We start from the raw sequence: 19924 nt of genomic DNA on the forward strand, positions 1-19924 counted from the left end.
ACACAATAATAGTGTTGGGAAACGATTACGAAACATTTTGTCGAAACAATTAATAGTAGGTTATATATCAATTCGATCTGGGTATAATAATTTGCTTTGCTATTTCAAAGGAAAGGTCAGTGTTACAGTAATAAAAGAATTGGTTTGTTTCTCTAATAGATATTACGGATTTAATTAGTTGTCCATATTTGGTTTTATTGTTTAGATGAAAGATAACGAAAATGGTGAATGCGGTCAATGTCATTATTGCATTGTCGACTAATAGTTAGATGTCGAGTATCCTCAAGTATTTATAAAAGATAATTAAATTAAACTTTTAAGGAATATATATATAATATATATTTCGTTAATTATGTCTTACTAGTTGTAACTTAAATTGATTTACTATTATTTTTATATACATTCAAATTGCTAGAAGATAACGATTATGTAATACTAGCTTTTGCACGCGGCTTCGCTCGCGTTAATTTATCCCCTTAGGGGTGGAATTTATCTAAATCCAGTCTTAGGGAATGCCTACGTCATAGTAGCTTTATGTATGCAAAGTATCAGCCCGATCGGTTTAAAATCGACAAAGTTTCATACAAACTTTCGTCCCCTATTTAATCCCCTTGGGGGTAGAATTAATCAAAATCTTTTTTTAGCGGATGCCTACATCATAACATCTACCTGCATGCCAAATTTCAGCCCAATCCGTCCAGTGGTTTGGGCTGTGCATTGATGGATCGCAATGTCTATGTCAGTCAGTCAGTCACTTTCGAGTTATATATATTTAGATTACAATTATTCTATATTACAAGAATTCTTTAAAAATAAAAATAAAGTAAGTAAAAAGATATTCTAGTTAAATGTGAGTAGAATAGAAATAATCTTCGCAAATAAGCACTTTTCAATAGTCTTTTTTTATTCTGCCACTCATTCGGAATGCAGACTTACAAGAAGAATGAGCAAGAAACTTGTATGTTGTAATTGTAGACATCAAAGCATATCATAGTCATATAGTTACATCTATTTATATTCTTTTCCATTAAATCCTTGAATAATGGTAGTAATTGCATTCTGAAATTTACCTTAAAATATGGTTTGGGGTATTTCAGAAGAGGTGAAAGTAAGTTTCTACCAAACGTACATTATATTTCCTAGTATTGCAGAAGTCGTCGCGAAATGGAATATTGAGGAATCGAACCCATCGCATCCCCATTGAATATGTAGGTCGCAGTGCTACAGGTGCTACAAACATCTGAACAATAGCCCAAACAACCCAATAGACGACCGAGGCTGTCAAATAATTTTTTTATAGGATTTATTTTATGTAATGGGAACTATAAAGGTTACTTACTCGCCCCGGCTTCGCACGGGTGTATATGTATTATACATATAAACCTTCCTCTAGAATCACTATATCTATAGCTAAAAACTGCATTAAAATCCGTTGCTTAATTTAAAAAGCGAACAGACAGCGTGTAAATATTTTCGAAATTATTTCATAATCATGGAGACCTCAATTTATCGATATCGATAATACATATCCAGGGCACAAATGACCAGCACAAAACGTCAGGCACTAGTTACTCACACATACAAGAGCCTCGCTTGGCAACTAAAGTGAAGGCAGAAAGATCTACAATACTGATCCTTCACCATGTTACTCGTTGTTCTGTTGTAACGTAACAATTTGTAGTAGTGATGTAACCATTGCCTCATTTGTTCAGTGTTTATTGTAGTGCGGGAATTGTAGAGCTGCAATGGATAACGCGTAATACATGTTTGTAGGGTGGTTATATTAGGTAAACTCAGGATGGGTTATTCATAGAACCGCTTCCATTTTCTAGGTTGCTGGCCAGTATTTTATTGAGAAATAGTAAAAAAACTTGATGCTAGGAGAGGTCTACTTACGAAGTACCTATTTACCACAGTTTGTTTTGGGATTTCAAAATCGCTAATGTGACATTTTTCTTAAGTTTAAGCAATCTGTAATATGAGTTTTTTTTTAATCTTAAGTGGTTATGTGGTAGGTATGTGGTAGGCTGTAATTTCTGGTGGTCTGGTCAGAGACATGACAATTTTTTTTTATATAAAATTGGATTAACAATTGTTATTACTAAATAACCCTAGACAATTCACACAGCGCCATCTAGTCCCAAGGTAAGCAGAGCTTGTGTTATGGGTACTATACAACAGTTAGAAATACTTAAATGCATTTTTTTTGCTAAAACACCCAGAAAATTAAAATTACACTTAAGAATACAAATGTTTGTATTAAGAATTGAATCCACGATCATCGGATGTTAAATGTTGTGCTAAACTGCTAGACCATCGAGACAAAAGAGACAGAGTAAATACAATAGTTACTTTCAATTTATATACCTACCAGCTCTGCCCGCGGTTTTACCCGCGCCAATTTTGTAGCCTATATATTATTCTGATGTATAAGCTATATCACTGTATAGTTTCATCAAAATGCGTTAAGTAGTTTTTGCGTGAAAGAGTAACAAACATCTATAATCACAAAATTTCGCGATTATAATATTAATAAGATATTCTTTGATGATGATGATCATGAGATATTCTTTATTGAACTCAAAAAATACTATAAATGATTACATAGTATAAAACAAAGTCGATGTCGCTGTCTGTCTGTCTCTATGTATGCTTAAATCTTTAAAACTACGCAACGGATTTTGAAGCGGTCTTTTAGTACAGAGTGATTCAAGGTTTATATCTATACATATAAATAAAATTGGAGTGTCTGTTTGTAATATAGAAATAACCGTTTTTTACTACACGCATATGAAAATAAATACCAAAATTGCATTTTTTACAATTTTTGTCTGTCCGTCTGTTTGTTCCGACTAATCTCTGAAATGGCTGGACCTATTTTGACGAGACTTTTTTTGGCAGATAGCTGATGTAATAAGGAGTAACTTAGGCTACTTTTATTTTAGAAAAATAAAATATATATCACGCGGACGAAGTTGTGGTATATTTTAGCTAGTATATTAAACATGTATACCCGTGCGAAGATGGGGCGAGTAGCTAGTAATACAGATAACATAAAATTACGTACTATTAATAAATAATTTAAAGACAATGTCCGCAAAAATTGGACAAAACAAAGTAATTTTCATAATACATACACTCTTCAATAACGAATGACGGCACACAAAGACTCTGTTCTCCAACAGATTGTTTTCCGTCCCCTAAAACAGTGGTAGAAGCATGGTGTGTGTTTTATGAGCTAGTAAGTTTATGGGTCCCGCCTTTGTCAGGTTCGATTCCCTGCCTTCGCGTGCCTACTCGACTGAATAGCTTCCAGTTGAGTTTATCACAGAATGGCTTGTATTAGAAACGGCAGTTATTAGGTTATAATGTTTTTAATATCTTTACGACTGTAATAAAATATGGAGCCGTCAGAAGCAATCAATTGTCCAAGTCAACTATTTGAACCTAATGTTACAAATGCATATGCAAGTATACATGTAAATTCAAATTCAAAATATCTTTATTCATGTAGGTCTATTACAGACTCTTATGATATGTCAAATCTACCGTCAGTTCGGAATGATTTCGAGATGAGAAGAACTGACAAGAAACTCAACTCGTATTCTTTTCAATTAAATGTTGTACATAAAGTGTTATAGCCCAAGAGCCCACGACTGCCAGACATACGTCATTTTAGTAAACGTGAAAGTTCTTGTATGTGTGTCCCCAACACAGGTAAGAACGATCCCCAAACATGAAACCTGGATCGTGGTTCCTTTACGTGGTTCCTTTTTTAATACTGTTACGAGCAATATGTGAAAAAATGGAGCATCTTAAAATAACGAATTGGATATGAAATTATTATATTATTAATTGTGTACTATCATATTATATACGTGTTTTCATCATTTAAGTACTCCTACAGTCCAGCGATCCATTACACAAACCTTTGGAATATTAGTAAGATCGCTCTCTGTGATTTATCTCTATATATGTCCAGTATTAGATCACGTTTCATGAATTGTATTGATTCTAATTCAGTCTAACATTATCCGTGTAAACATCCAGCGGACGTGTACATACCTACATAATATTTAAATGCATAATACGTACTGTTTATCCGATGCAGGTGTCACATTGTCCTGCCGTGACCCGCGTCAACATACGCCGTGATGGATCCACATACGGCTACTGTAGCGGTTTATTGATACAATAGAATTTATTACAGTCTCGGTGGTCTAGCGGTTTAGCACGCTCTTTCTGATGGTCGCGGGTTCAATTCCTCGCACGGCGCAAACATTTGTATTCATGAGTCTGATTGGTTGTGTCGGTCTGGGTGTATATATTATGTATGTATTTAAATTATATATATTTATATCAGTTGTCTGGTACCAATAACATAAGCTCTGCTTAGCTTGGTACTATAGATGGCGCTGTGTTAATTATCTAAGATAATTATTTATTTATTTATTAATATAACTGGATACTTCGTAAACGAATCTGCGGGTTTCTCGTAACTAATAATAGTAGTAACTAGTTGTCTGTAAGAGATCGCTTTGAGCGATGAGGCCGCCTTTTGTTCGCATATTTTTTTTCTTTCTTTTTTGTAATTATTTATTCTTTTTTTATGCACAATAAAGAGTTTATATTGTACTGTTAAATCATATTTACTGAGCAAAGCCTATTACTCACTAAACGATTACTTGAATGACGAGCGTGCATGGCAATAGTTGTTCATGTACGGGATTTTCATTTAATGTTAGACATGGACACCTATATAAATACATATACATTGTAAATAAACTGGCTTTTAAAAAAAAAGTAATTCAATTGAGTTTCTTACCAGTTTTTCTCAATTCGATCTATATAACGGTAGGGAGAAAAGAATTGTAATGTAAAAACTTGACGTTCATAAGCGGCTAAAATATCCTACATGAATAAATGATTTTTGAATTTTGAATTATTATTATTAATATAATATCGGCTTGGTATAATGTCTGATTGTTATGCGAGGTGGTCTGCGTATGCGCACGTGTAACCCTTGACGACGAAGCACGTGATCCGCAGCTAAATCGTAATTTAGCTTAATCAACTTTCCCAATGCTAGAATTTTAGAGCTATCTGATCCACTGTGAGAGAGCAGAAGAGTATTGATAATACGCCACCTATCTATACATGACAATAATAATAATAAAAAAAAAAAAAACCGACAGATGGGATGGGACCGATCCATCATCACGGACAGGACCGTTCTTGCGAATAAACCTGATCCATCACCACGATGGTGATGGATCGGGCACTCTCGAGTGTGTTTTTGGTGGACATCACCATACCGCATGAAGAGAACCTCGTGAAAGCCGAAACAGAGGAAAAGAGAAAATATCTAGACCTGGCTCACGAGGTGACCGAAATGTGGGGGGTGATGTCCACCGAAATCATTCCAATCGTTATGTCGGTGAACGGTCTTATACCAACCAGTCTGGAACAACATCTCAGACGGTTGGGATTCCGAGGCGGCTCACTCCCGTGAAAGATGCAGAAAGCGGTGCTCTTAGATTCCCCGCATTGTACGCCGGTTTCTCTCCCTGGAGCCCTGAACCCCGGCCGACTGTGCTTCTGCCGGGGGTAAGTTGCCATCTCCTCTCCTTAACAGGGGAGATGAGATTTTTTTTTGAAGTTTAAAAAATAATAATCTCAGGACAATTCCCACAGCGCTATCTAGACCTAAGATAAGCTAGCTAAAGCTTGTGTTATGGGTACTAGACAACTGATACATATACATAGATTATTTTTTGTAAATACATACATATTATACATAGAAAACACCCAGACCGATACAAACAACCATACTCATGAATACAATTGTTTCGTCGAAGCCGGGACCATCGGTAGTAAAGCGGTGTACTACACCGCTAGACCACCGAGGTCGTCGCAGAGATAAGTAAAATTGGAGTGTGTATTTGTAATATTGAAATAACCGTTTTTTTTATAACATGCATATGAATATAAATACGGTACACATATCACCACCTTTGAAATATTTTTTAATTCAGCTCCGCTCCTATTGGTCGTAGCGTAATGTTATATAGCTTAAAGCCTTCCTCGACAAATGGTCTATCCAACACAAAAAGTAATTTTCAATTCTAACTAGTAGTTTCTGAGATTAGCACGTTCAAACAAACGAACAAACTCTTCAGCTGTATAATATAAAAAAAGAAAAAGTACATATTAGCAAATTCCGTCGTCTTACAACGTTTTATTCAATAGTGTTCAATAGTGTTCAGTAGTGTCAAACACATTTGATGGTAGACGCATAGGTATGTCTGCCCATAAAAAGATTTGATTTACCATCTACCCGCTGCTCTTCAATTTATCCATGATCATAGGGGTTGAAATACTACCGAAATATCGGAAATTCAATAAAATAAATACAACATTAAAATTGAAGAATTCGTTAACGATAATGTTTTTATAGAAAAACTTTAAATCTATAGCACTGACAATATTATCTGATTACATTAATAATGAGTGCGTAGCGACTTCTATGTTGATTATCGCATGCCTCTTACTTGTTATACTGTAATTATTTATATAAAAAAAACATCTATTAAAAAGAGCAACACACAAGTTTCTTGCTCATTCTTCTTGTGATGAATCTGCATTCCGAATGAGTGGTAGAATCAAAATATGACTATTCAAAAGTGCTTGTAATGAGTTTATTTGAATAAAGATTATTTCTATTTCTATTTTCTATTTCTATTTCTATGGTAAGATCCCGTAATTTTTCCTAATTGTACGTATAAATAAAGAGTGCATCAAATTTAAAACGGTATATATTTTATTAACTTTATTGTATAGCTTTGGCCGCGGCTTCGCTCGCGTTATTTTATCCCCTTAGGGGTGGAATTTATCAAAATCCTTTCTTAGCGGATGTCTACATCATAATATCTACGTGTATGCCAAATTTCAGCCCGATCCGTCCAGTGGTTTGGGTTGTGCGTTGATAGATCACTATGTCAGTTACCTTTGAGTTATATATATTTAGATCAGACTATTATAATGTATATACAAATAAACTCACTTTCATTAATAATATTAGTGAGGTTTATCGAGGCGTTAAATTTGTGAGTATATACTAAATGTCTCCTGTAGCTCCGAGAGTAAAAGGCTTAGTCAATACAACCGCGTGATTCAGGGTTGCCACTAGAACTAAATTACATTATAATTTATTTTTATTTTTAGAGTATATAATAATAATAATAACAATAAACACAATAAGTACACACACACACACTGCACTTACTTGATTTCGTTCCGTAAGTGTGGAGAAAACCAGCAAAAGCTGAGAAAAAAAAAATGCTGAGAAAGCGAAACACACAAATAATAATAATAATAATAAGTTTATTGTGCAAAAAAACAAATACAAAATGGACTTAACTAAGGTAATATATCTATATTATTTCCATATATACAATAGTTCTTAAAACTATTTATTACCAAGTCCAGTGCAGTAGTGTCTAAACTAGGCCTAACCTGTATCTCAGGCACCATTGCCTTCCTAAAGATATCAATTCATCATCGTACTTAATAATAATAACCTTTTTTTCGGACTACGCTAATGCTGTTGGCCGCAGCTGGCCTTTACAGCTTCACCGGACGATAGGGTGCGAGTGCAGATGGCACTCCAAACCCGCGGAAGGACTTATGGAGCGGCTGAAGGCCAACTCCCGCCTGACGGATACGACTTTAGTCTGAGGGCACCGATAGGTTGGAAGACTACGTCATACCTGGGTACAACCAAAACACTTGCTCTCCACTTTGTTTTCATTGGGATTTTTTCCATAATAATAATAATCTCAGGACAATTCATACAGCACCAATGTTCTATATGAATAAATGATTTTGATAAAGAGCTCGAAGTTTAATATTTATGTAATTTTAGTAATAAGTATAGTATAAGTATGGAGCCAACAGAATATCAGCGCTGCAGTTATCTGTAGTATTATGCTGAGTTACCTTTTCATTTTTGCGGCACATAAAGTCATCTACATTTCTTTTATCAATTCGTGTTTTTTCTGTATCTCATGTATGTTATGTGTCTGTAATTGTGAATAAAGAATTTATCTATGTATCTATCTATTTTTAATTTCATTTGATTTAATTTGAACTGACTAAAATAATAATAAGATAAACACTTCTACCGGCTGAGTTTTATCGCCAGTTATTTCGTTCTTGTGACAAGAAACTCAGTTGGGAGGAACTGGCAAGAAACTCAGCTCATATCCGAACTGGCCGGTAAGGACAGCGGCAGAAATTACCTCCGAATGGTTCCATATTATTAAATTTTTATTTGTTCTACTTATTTTTTTATACTAATTCAATAAATTTTTGTCATTATGTTAATAGGTCATTACTCATTAGTTATCAAACAATATTATTATATTATATGTTTACTTTAATATTAACTATATTATTAGCAAAATAATGTTTACATTATTTGCAGGATAAATATATATATTGTATATCAGCGTGTATGTTAATTATAAAATTGTTTCATAACTTGTTAATTAAACAAAATGTTAATCTTCGTTCTTATTGTGAATGCGTATAAATAATATATTTATGTAAATAAAACAATTGTGATAATGAATAATAAAATAGGAAACATGTAATAAAAAGAATCTATTGTGAAATTTTGATGGCCTCGGTGATTTAGCGGTTTAGCATCTCCTTACTGCTGATGATCGAGGGTTTGATTCTCCGCATGACACAAACATTTATATTCATGAGTTGTGAGCTGATTGTTTGTGTCGGTCTAAGTTTTTTCTCTGTATCATATTTATGTATTTACAAAAAGAATATCTATGTATTGGTATCATTTATCTAGTACCCATAACACAAGTTTTAGCTAGCTTAACTTGGGTATAAATTGCGCTGTGTGAATTGTCCTGAGACCCCCTCCGATCGATCCCCCGTCCAATTCAAACGGGGATCGAAATTACGACGGACTGAGCCGAGGTTCGAACCCCTAGTGGTGCCCTCAGACTAAAGTCGTATCCGTCGGGCAGGAGTTGGCCTTCAGCCGCTCCATAAGTCCTTCCGCGGGTTTGGAGTGCCATCTGCACTAGCCCCATAACGTCCGGTGAAGCTGTAAAGGCCAGCTACGGGCCACAGCATTAGAGTAGTCCGAAAAAAAAAATGTCCTGAGATTAATATTACAAACTCTACTTCGCTTTGAATTGGATGGCGTTGTGTAAATCGTCCAGATTTATTAATATCATTGTATCCAAAGATACTTTTTGAATAAATAGAAAAGTATGGTAGTAGTAAGTATAACCAGTGGCGACCACGGACCGGAAGACGCAGCGTGGGAAGGCCTCCAGCAAGGTGGACCGACGATCTGGTCAAGATCACTGGAAGGCATTGGATGCGAGCAGCGCAGGACCGATCGTCGTGGAGATCTTTGGGGGAGGCCTATGTCCAGCAGTGGACGTCTTCCGGGCTGCGATGATGATGATGATGAAGTATAACCAAAGTTTGAATTTCAAATTAATCTGTATAATTACTATTATTATATTGTAAACATGTATAATATTAAATTGAAAAGAATACGAGATAAGTTTCTTGTCAGTTCTTCTCATCTCGAAATCATTCTGAACTGACGGTAGATTTGACATATCACAAGAGTCTGTAATAGACCTACATGAATAAAGATATTTTGAATTTGAATATATAAAAAACTGCGTGAACGAAGCGAAGGCAGGTTGCTAATCACAAATAGAGTTCCGGTTTATCTCTCCAGAGACAGCCCTGCATGAGCGTAGGGCTTCGAGAACAATCCATCACGGCGCGGTAATGCGGACGCGGTAGACAGCCGAAGTGCTGTGTTTTGCCACCGGGCTATATCAATAACGGTTGCTACCTCGCTGTCACAGCCAGTGTTGCCATCTTGTCGATTTTCCGATAAATTGGCGAATTTGATGACCACAATTTGTTTTTATACTATGATAGTGGCATAAAAAAATTGTGGTCGTGTAGTCAAACTATTTATAAAGGGAGAAATATTTTAACACAGTTAAAATATTTAGTTAGTTTTGACAGTGAAGTGAAATATTTATATACATATAATTTTTTTATCTAAGTGTTTAACTTTATATTGCTATAAAATTATAATTATCCTATTTATAACTATAATATATATCAATAACCTTTGAAATATATAATATAATATATTTATATATAAATAGTCTATGTGTTAAACTGAATTTTTCATTTTTTTGTATTTGTAATTTAATTATTTGATGTGATTGTATATTTTAATTTTAAATTGTACGTCCGATATGCATAAACTGGTCATTTTCATAATGTGTGATGTAACACAGTTATAGACAATAAATGTTTATCTTATCTGTAATATCTATATATATAACTCAAAGGTGATTGACATAGTGATCTATCAACGCACAGCCCAAACCACTGGACGGATCGGACTGAAATTTGGCATACCGGTAGATGTTATGACGTAGGCATTCGCTAAGAAAGGATTTTAATTAATTCTACTCCCAAGGGGATAAAATAGGGATGAAACTTTGTCAATTTTAAACTACTATGACGTAGGCATCCTCTAAGAAAGGATTTCTATGAATTCCACCCCTAATGGGATAAAATAAGTGATGAAAGTTTCTAAGAAAAACAAGCATATGGCTAAACTAGGACTATGCACGACAAGTATCTGCAGATTCTACTAAACTGAAGAGGAAACGCCGCTTCACATCCTATGTGGTTGTAGCCCACTCATGCATAAACGAAATATCTCCTTTGGAAAGTTTACACTCTTTCCCGAGGACATAAAAACGATCGCTCCTAAGAATATCCTTCAATTCTTGTCCCTGACGGGTCTAGGTAGCGAACTCTGAAAAGGGCGAGCACAATAGATCTATGTAGGTCGCAGTGCTACAGGTGCTACACATCTGACAATAGCCCAAACAATCCAATAAAAAAATATTGTATGAAAGTACTGTAAAGCCGCAAAAACTATACCTAATAATAGTACTTCTTAATGCGAGCGAAGCCGCGGGCAAAAGCTAGTGATCTATATGTGTACAAAATTTTATTAGATTCCGTTTCGTAGTTTTTACATTAAAGTGTAACAAACTTTCATCTAAATTTTTGAGTATATAATTTTAATAATATTAAAAATAAGTTTGTATTTCTTGCAAAATATTAATCTAGTGATCATTCTAGTGGTTTCATAAAGTGGTATTCTAGTTCTAAGAGTTCATCTGGTGGAATTACTCAAAGATTGCTGGCAACACTGGTCACATCGAGAGGGTTGCCAGTCGTTTATTTTGTAGGACGTTTCAAATGCGATAGGCTTTTCTGTGGCTTTTGGAAACTGGATGTATGTTACTCAATTGTGAATAATGTTGGGATTTTTTTTGTTAAAAAGTACGTTTTACCCGTTGCGTCACTTGAGTGATACAGTTTTTTAAGAGATGATAATTGATAATTGATAACATAAAGTGGTATTCTAGTTACAGTCCATCTGGTGGACACACACACACACACACAACATTACTACATATATATATGTTTTGGTGCCACTGAACACCAGCTGTATGTTCACCTATGACATACATTAAACCTGAGTGGAGCCATTTCAGTGCATATAGATGTAAAAGATGATTATTTTATGTTTATTTTTAATTATCTACATGGTAAATGAAGTTTAATTATATGTACATTTTATTTGCTCTTTTTTTCGTATGTTGTTTATATTGTATTTTTTACATTGCACTGAATAAAATATTTTTTTCTTTCTTTCTTTGTTTCTTTCTTTCTTTCAACTTACAATAAAAAAAAAATGTTTATTTGTTTAAAAACCAATCGGAATAATAACACAATATTGGCTGACCTAGGAAGCATAACAATGCTATGTTAGGTACATCCTGCTCTTCTGTATACATTATCATATATGTATATGTGTTTTTTAAGATTATTTAAGACATTAGATATCAAATATATTTACAATATGTTATAATATAAATTCCCATTCACATATAGCCTCCATTTTGACGCGAAATATTCTATACCGCGCGAAGCAGGGGTATGTATGTATATATAAGATATATATAAAATTCTCGTGTCACAGTTTTCGTTCCCATACTCCTCCGAAACGGCTTGACCGATTCTCATGAAATTTTGTGAGCGTATTGAGTAGGTCCGAGAATCGGCCAACATCTATTTTTCATCCCTCTAAATGTTAGGGGTACTCCACCCCTACATTTTTTTTTTATTTTAAGGCAAAACAACATTTGCCGGGACAGCTAGTTAGTTTACAATAACATCGTGTGTATGTACTTTAATCTAATCAAACATAATCCAATCCGAACGCAATAAAGCCATCATAAGGGGGGAAGGGGATTGTTAGTAATGTGGATTGATAACCCCATTGCTAGCAATGTACCATGTCAGGTCGACCTCCACGCGGTTCCCTCTGGAAACCATCATGTTAAATTCCTGGTGAATTTGCACGATGGGCTAACTGACCTGACCTCATGTTCATCTTATCATACTCCACTGGTGCCCCGCCAGCGTAAACCGTTAGCGCAGGCGGGTGCACCATTCCATTATCAACCCTCAAAAAAAAAAAAGCCATCATAAAACGGCCACGTCGGTTTATTTTTGCGTAATCGCCCGTAAAAGTGTCACGTGCTGAGTTCTTTGCACCCTGCCGTTTTTATTTGCAAATTTCTCGTTGCATCGCATATGAATGGCCACTTTACAAGAGCATTATTTCTATTTATACAATGTTCTAGTTTTATGCGCATAATACAACGCTCGGTAATCAAATGCACAATAACAGAGTGCGACTACAGTGAAAACTAGTCAAATAGGTCCCCACATATAGGCAAGTGCGCATCCAACTTCAGCGCCAGGAGGGGGTCACATAGTCGTGGTCAAGTCAATAACTTATAATTTAATTTTGATAACAACAGATACAAGTAAAAAGTAGGTATTTTAATAATGTACGTAAGTACTGTACTTAAAAATATTTATTCTTTATTGTACTTGACTTGACCACGACTATATGACATAGTCGTGGTCAAGTCAAGAACTTATAATTTAATTATGATAACGACAGATACAAGTAAAAAGTAGGTATTTTATAAATGTACGTAATTACTGTACTTAAAAATATTTATTCTTTATTGTAATTGACTTGACCACGACTATATGACATAGTCGTGGTCAAGTCAAGAACTTATAATTTAATTTTGATAACAACAGATACAAGTAAAAAGTAGGTATTTTAATAATGTACGTAAGTACTGTACTTAAAAATATTTATTCTTTATTGTACTTGACTTGACCACGACTATATGACATAGCTGTGGTCAAGTCAAGAACTTATAATTTAATTTTTATAACAACAGAAACAAGTAAAAAGTAGGTATTTTATAAATGTACGTAATTACTGTACTTAAAAATATTTATTCTTTATTGTAATTGACTTGACCACGACTATATGACATAGTCGTGGTCAAGTCAAGAACTTATAATATAATTTTGATAACAACAAATACAAGTAAAAAGTAGACATTTTATTAATGTACGTAAGTATTGTACTTAAAAATATTTATTCTTTCTTATACACTTAATAACTTGTACACGTAATATACGTACATATTGTCATTTTCTCTTGAAGACATTCAGAATAACATTTTTTACAATTTTTGTCTGTCTGTCGGTTTGTTCCGGCTAATCTCTGAAATGGCTGGACCAATTTTGATGGGACTTTTTTTGACAGGTAGCTGATGTAATAAGGAGTAACTTAGGCTACTTTTATTTTAGAAAAATAAAGTTAAATTCCATTTAAATATAATCCATGCGGAGGAAGTCTCTTATCTCCGATAACGGCTAGTAAACAAAAAAGATGCTGCAAACGAATGTGAACAAAGCGCGTTCAATCAAAACGAAATATTGTAATTATTTGCGTTGAATAACAACGCTGGTAATCAAGAGAAGGAAGTTAAGAAGAATACATATTTATATCATATTAAATTTCTTTTGTTGTACGTTCGTATAAATTATTTATGAATTCGTTTCCCCCGATATTGCTTTGTATAACTTTATTGAATTCTCCATCGCTTCCAAGTAATTTAAAAATTGACTCACAAAACGTCTCTTCGCTGGATTTCTGTCTCGAGTTCAGCTTCCTATTGAAGAATATTGTTAAGAGTAAAAGAATTTTAGTCTGAATCAAGGAAAATTAATTAATAATAATCCCACTACAATCCAAACAGCGCCATCTAGTCTTAAGCTGAGCAGAGCTTGTGTTATGGGTATTAGACAACTGATATAAATAAATAATCCTGGACAATTAATACAGCGTCATCAAGCTTGTGTTGTGGGTACTAGATAACTGATATAAATAAATAACCCTGAACAATTAATATAGCGGCTTTTAATTCCAAGTTGAGCCGAGTTTGTGTTATAGGTACTAGACAACCGATATAAATAAATAAATAAATAGCCTTGGACAATTAACACAGCGCCATCTAGTGTTAAGCTAAGCAAAGCTTGTGATGTGGGTACTAGACAACTGATATAAATAAATAACCCTGAACAATTAATATAGCGGCATTTAATTCCAAGCTGAGCCGAGTTTGTGTTATAGGTACTAGAAAACCGATATAAATAAATAAATAAATAGCCTTGGACAATTAACACAGCGCCATCTAGTGTTAAGCTAAGCAAAGCTTGTGATGTGGGTACTAGACAACTGATATAAATAAATAAATAACCCTGGACAATTAACACAGCGCCATCTAATTCTAAGCTGAGCAGAGCTTGTGTTATAGGTACTAAACAACTGATATAAATAAATAAATAAATAAATAGCCTTGGACAATTAACACAGCGCCATCTAATTCCAAGCTGAGCAGAGCTTGTGTTATAGGTACTAGACAACTGATATAAATAAATACATAAATAGCCTTGGACAATTAACACAGCGCCATCTAATTCCAAGCTGAGCAGAGCTTGTGTTATAGGTACTAGACAACTGATATAAATAAATAAATAACCTTGGACAATTAACACAGCGCCATCTAATTCTAAGCTGAGCAGAGCTTGTGTTATAGGTACTAAACAACTGATATAAATAAATAAATAAATAGCCTTGGACAATTAACACAGCGCCATCTAATACTAAGCTGAGCAGAGCTTGTGTTATAGGTACTAAATAACTGATATAAATAAATACATAAATAACATTGGACAATTAACACAGCGCCATCTAATTCCAAGCCGAGCAGAGTTTGTGTTATAGGTACTAGACAACTGATATGAATAACTAAATAGATAGCCTTGGACAATTAACACAGCGCCATCTAATTCCAAGCTGAGCAGAGTTTGTGTTATAGGTACTAGACAACTGATATAAATAAATAAATAACCTTGGACAATTAACACAGCGCCATCTAATTCCAAGCTGAGCAGAGTTTGTGTTATAGGTACTAGACAACTGATATAAATAAATAAATAACCTTGGACAATTAACACAGCGCCATCTAATTCCAAGCTGAGCAGAGCTTGTGTTATAGGTACTAGACAACTGACATATATAGTTAAATACATATTTTTTGTAAATACATACATATTACACATAGAAACTAATAGCACTTAGATATAAACAATTATACTAATGAATACAAATATTTGTACTGTACGAGGAATCGAATCCGCGATAATCGGAAGTAAGTGTGCTAAACCGCTAAACCATAGAGGCCGTCAGATTGTAAATGGTTTGTTTTTCTTTCTTTCCTTTCTTTCTTTAATACGCAAACCAAGATTAGTCCCAAACTAATCAGAGTTTATAGAAACAAACTCTGATTACTTTGGGATTAGATGGCGCTGTGTGAATTGTCCAGGGTCATTATTATCATTACATCAATGATGATCATGATTATGAAGTGATAGAAATACTTTTAATATATATTTTTTATTTATGTTTTATATTATTACCATTATTATTGCATAGTATAAAACAAAGTCGCTGTCGCTGTCTGTTCCTATCTATGTTTAAATCTTTAAAACTACGCAACGGATTTTGAAGCGGTTTTTTAGTAGATAGAGTGTTTCAAGAGAAAAGTGTATATATATATATATAACTATCTGACCCCGGAAACGTTGCCATATAAATTAAAATCGCTATTAAAATATTGGATTTGATGGTAGAAGGGGAAAATTTAGGGTTGTATGCATTATTTATTGTCACATTTGATCGCGGTTTCAGGTTTTCGGCATTCGGGTCGCGGGTTCGATTCCTCGCACGGCACAAACATTTGTATTCAAGAGTATAATTGTTTGTATCGGTCTGGGTGTTTTCTATGTATAATATGTATGTATTTACAAAAAAAAATATCTATGTACATGTATCAGTTATCTAGTACCCATAACACAAGCTTTAAGTTGGGTCTAGATGGCGCTGTGTGAATTGTCCTGAGATTATTATTATATTATTATTACATTATAATAAATAAAATAAAAAAAAAATCACCAAAATATAAAAAAAAATGTTAGAGATGGACAACCCTTATGGACAACACTTACGGATATGAAAAATAGATACTAGCCGATTTTCAGACGCACTGAATATGCATATAAAATTTTATGCAAATCGGTCAAGCCGTTTCGTAGGCATATGGTAACTAACATTGTGACACGAAAATTTTATATATTAAATACATGTACACTCGTGCGAAGCCGCGGCGAGTAGCTACTGTATTAATAGGAGGTAAGGGCACATAGCTCGTAGGACAGATGGCCGTTGGGGCAGTAAAGTCCTCGAGTGGCGACCACGGACCGGAAGACGCAGCGTGGGAAGGCCTCCAGCAAGGTGGACCGACGATCTGGTCAAGATCGCTGGAAGGCATTGGATGCGAGCAGCGCAGGACCGATCGTCGTGGAGATCTTTGGGGGAGGCCTATGTCCAGCAGTGGACGTCTTCCGGGCTGCGATGATTAATCATTTTTTTATGAATCAATGTTACATGATGCATTTTATAATACAGTATGCTTCCAGAATTAAAATTTTCAATTTCTTTATGGATTTCTATTTCAATATTAATATATCTTTTGTTAGTTATCTTTTGTGCGAGTTTATTAAAAAGCGAGCGAGCGAGATACATTTCAGAACAATGTGGGCGAGTTCTTTTTGGATTATTATTACTGTAAAGATATCTTTTTGTATTCATTCTTTTATATCTTATTAATATTAGAAACGTGAAAAATTGTTAGTATGGATGGATGTTTGTTACTCTTTCACACAAAAACTAGTAAACGTATTTTTATGAAACTATGCAAGGCTATAATTTAAAAAGGTATTATGTGCATTAGGAGAAATATGATGATAAATATCAAGTGTGATGCAGATGAAATACGCATATTATATATATGTAGAATACTAGCTGACCCGCACGACTTCGTCTGCATCACACTTATCATTTTACATAATATATTTTTAAATTATAGTCTATATGTTATTCTGATTTAAAAACTTTCATTCATTTAATTTTACCACTTAAGGGTTTAATTTTTTATAAACTTTGAATGTTATATGTATTCATATTTAATCAACAGCCTCAAAAATAAGTTTCAAACTTTTAGCATCAAAAATGACGATTCTTCCATACAATCTTTCATCCCCACTTTCAACCTCTTACAACCCTTTTTTCGCATTCAAAGGTAGCCTATGTCCTTTCTCAGGGTCTAGCCCTGAGAAAGGACATAGGCTACTATGAGTTTGAGACATACTACACTGAGTATCGATCGTCATAGTACCTAATTATGTAACTTCCGCTCTTATCTGACGTATGGAGTGCAATTAAACTATTGGGATATATACATATATACTACTACTAGCTGTGCTCGCGATTTCATCCGCGTAAAATCACGATACATCCATATACCTTTCAACCCCTTGCACCCCTTTTTTCGCATTAAAAAGTAGCCTATGTCCTTTGTCAGGGTCTAGACTATCTGTGTACCAAATTTCATTTAAATCTGTTTAGTAGTTTTGACGTGAAAGCGAGACAGACAGACAAGAGTTACTTTCGCATTCATAATATTAGTAAGGATATATATTCTAATATTTATAACTAACAGACTTATGACTAGTTATAAATAATTTTATAACAGCTGTTTCCATCGACTTTTCGGTACTGTTTTAATTACACACAAATCTATTAATGCTAGTGTAAGAAGTACGAATGTTGACGACTCAGGCATTGAAGCCAGCTACCGGAAGGGTATACTCCAAGTAGCGCCCGTGACTTGTGACACGGGTGTAGATTTAAAAGGCCCTTTTAGAATGCATTAACACTCACCTACACTACTTGCAGCTTCCCCCCAGGCCCAACTAAGACCGGGATAAACCCATTTCTAATACTATTCACTCTAAAGTGAAAATGATACAAATACCTAAAACACAACCGGTACGCTCTGCAATCGGCGACTAAATGCCGCGGTTCACCCAACGAAAGAGGTTTATTCAACTACCGACCTCCGTATTTATAGACTGAAATCAGTGTAGTAGGAAGAGATGCGGGGGTAACAGTTGTCTATATAAACAACTTAGTTCGGTCTATAAATACTAGATGGCGCTATTTACAATATTTGTAGTAATCTTTATATTGGGTACTTTGTTAGTACTAAACAAAAACTACCTTCTTTTAATATCTTTTTAAAATATCGGATTTTTTCTACAATATTAATGTGAACTCTAACACTAGAAATATCTTAAATTGTTATATAAGTATCCATGTTCAGTGTACTTATTAACGGACAGAATTATAATTCGGGGGGGGGGGGGGGGGGGGGGGTCGGGGGGGGGGGGGGTATTGTTAGTGAAGTAGACAATAAGCTAAAATGGGAACCCTCCACATGGTTCTCCCCGGAACCGCGGTGAACTAACCTGACCTCATGCTCATCTCTTCATCCTCCACGGGTACCCAGCGCCAGCGTATACTGTTAGCGCAGGCGCGTGCATCTTTCCATTTACATCCATAAAAAGAAATTTTTGTCCAAATCGAACCCGCGACCATCGAATATAAAGCGGTGCGCTAAACCGCCAGACCACCAAGGTGGCCAAATAACACATGCATTTGACAGCTGAGTTACGATCTTTGACGTAATAAACATGGTATTCCGAGCGTTGGCTAATCTGTCATAACTGTCAACCAAAATGGCCGCCAAGTTCCCGGTCCACGTGGCGGAGTTGTAGATAGAACATGTGTTTCTATTTTGGGCTATTTAAATATACTATAATACACGCTCGCGGAAAATTTGTTTGGAAAATCCTTTGTTAGTGTTGAAACTTAGAATAATTTATTAATGTTAAACGTTCTATCATATAAAGTTTTTAATATATTTTTAACCGTAACGGTTTGTTTCGGCCAGTTAAGAACTGACAAGAAGCTCAGGTTGAGTTTCTTGTCACATTTTTTTACTAAATATCTATTCTTTTATTTATTTATTTATTTATTTATAATTGCACATGTATATACATAAATTTATATATGATAAATTAACAATACACATGAACTCTGTTTAAAGAGTATTGCAATTTCGTAGATGACACATTCCCATAATGAAATTTATAATTTAGATCTGTTGTAGTGTTCACTTAGCTCCTATAGGACGTCTGTTAAAAAATATTTTACTGTATAGTAAGCTTTGTCGGTCAGTAGTTGTTTTAGCGCTTTTTTAAATAAATTAATTTTATCTTTTTGTTTTATGGTTTCTGGGATTTTATTATATATTACAATGGATCGGTAATACGGACTCGACCTAAACATTTCTATTTTAGGTTCTGGTAGGGCCAGTTGGCTTTTTAATATATTATTACATTTAAAATTAAAATATGACAGATGCTCATG

Source organism: Achroia grisella, unplaced genomic scaffold (genome assembly GCF_030625045.1).
Source record: "Achroia grisella isolate CSIRO2021 unplaced genomic scaffold, CSIRO_AGI_Agris_v1 utg782, whole genome shotgun sequence".
In the NCBI taxonomy this organism is placed as follows: domain Eukaryota; kingdom Metazoa; phylum Arthropoda; class Insecta; order Lepidoptera; family Pyralidae; genus Achroia; species Achroia grisella.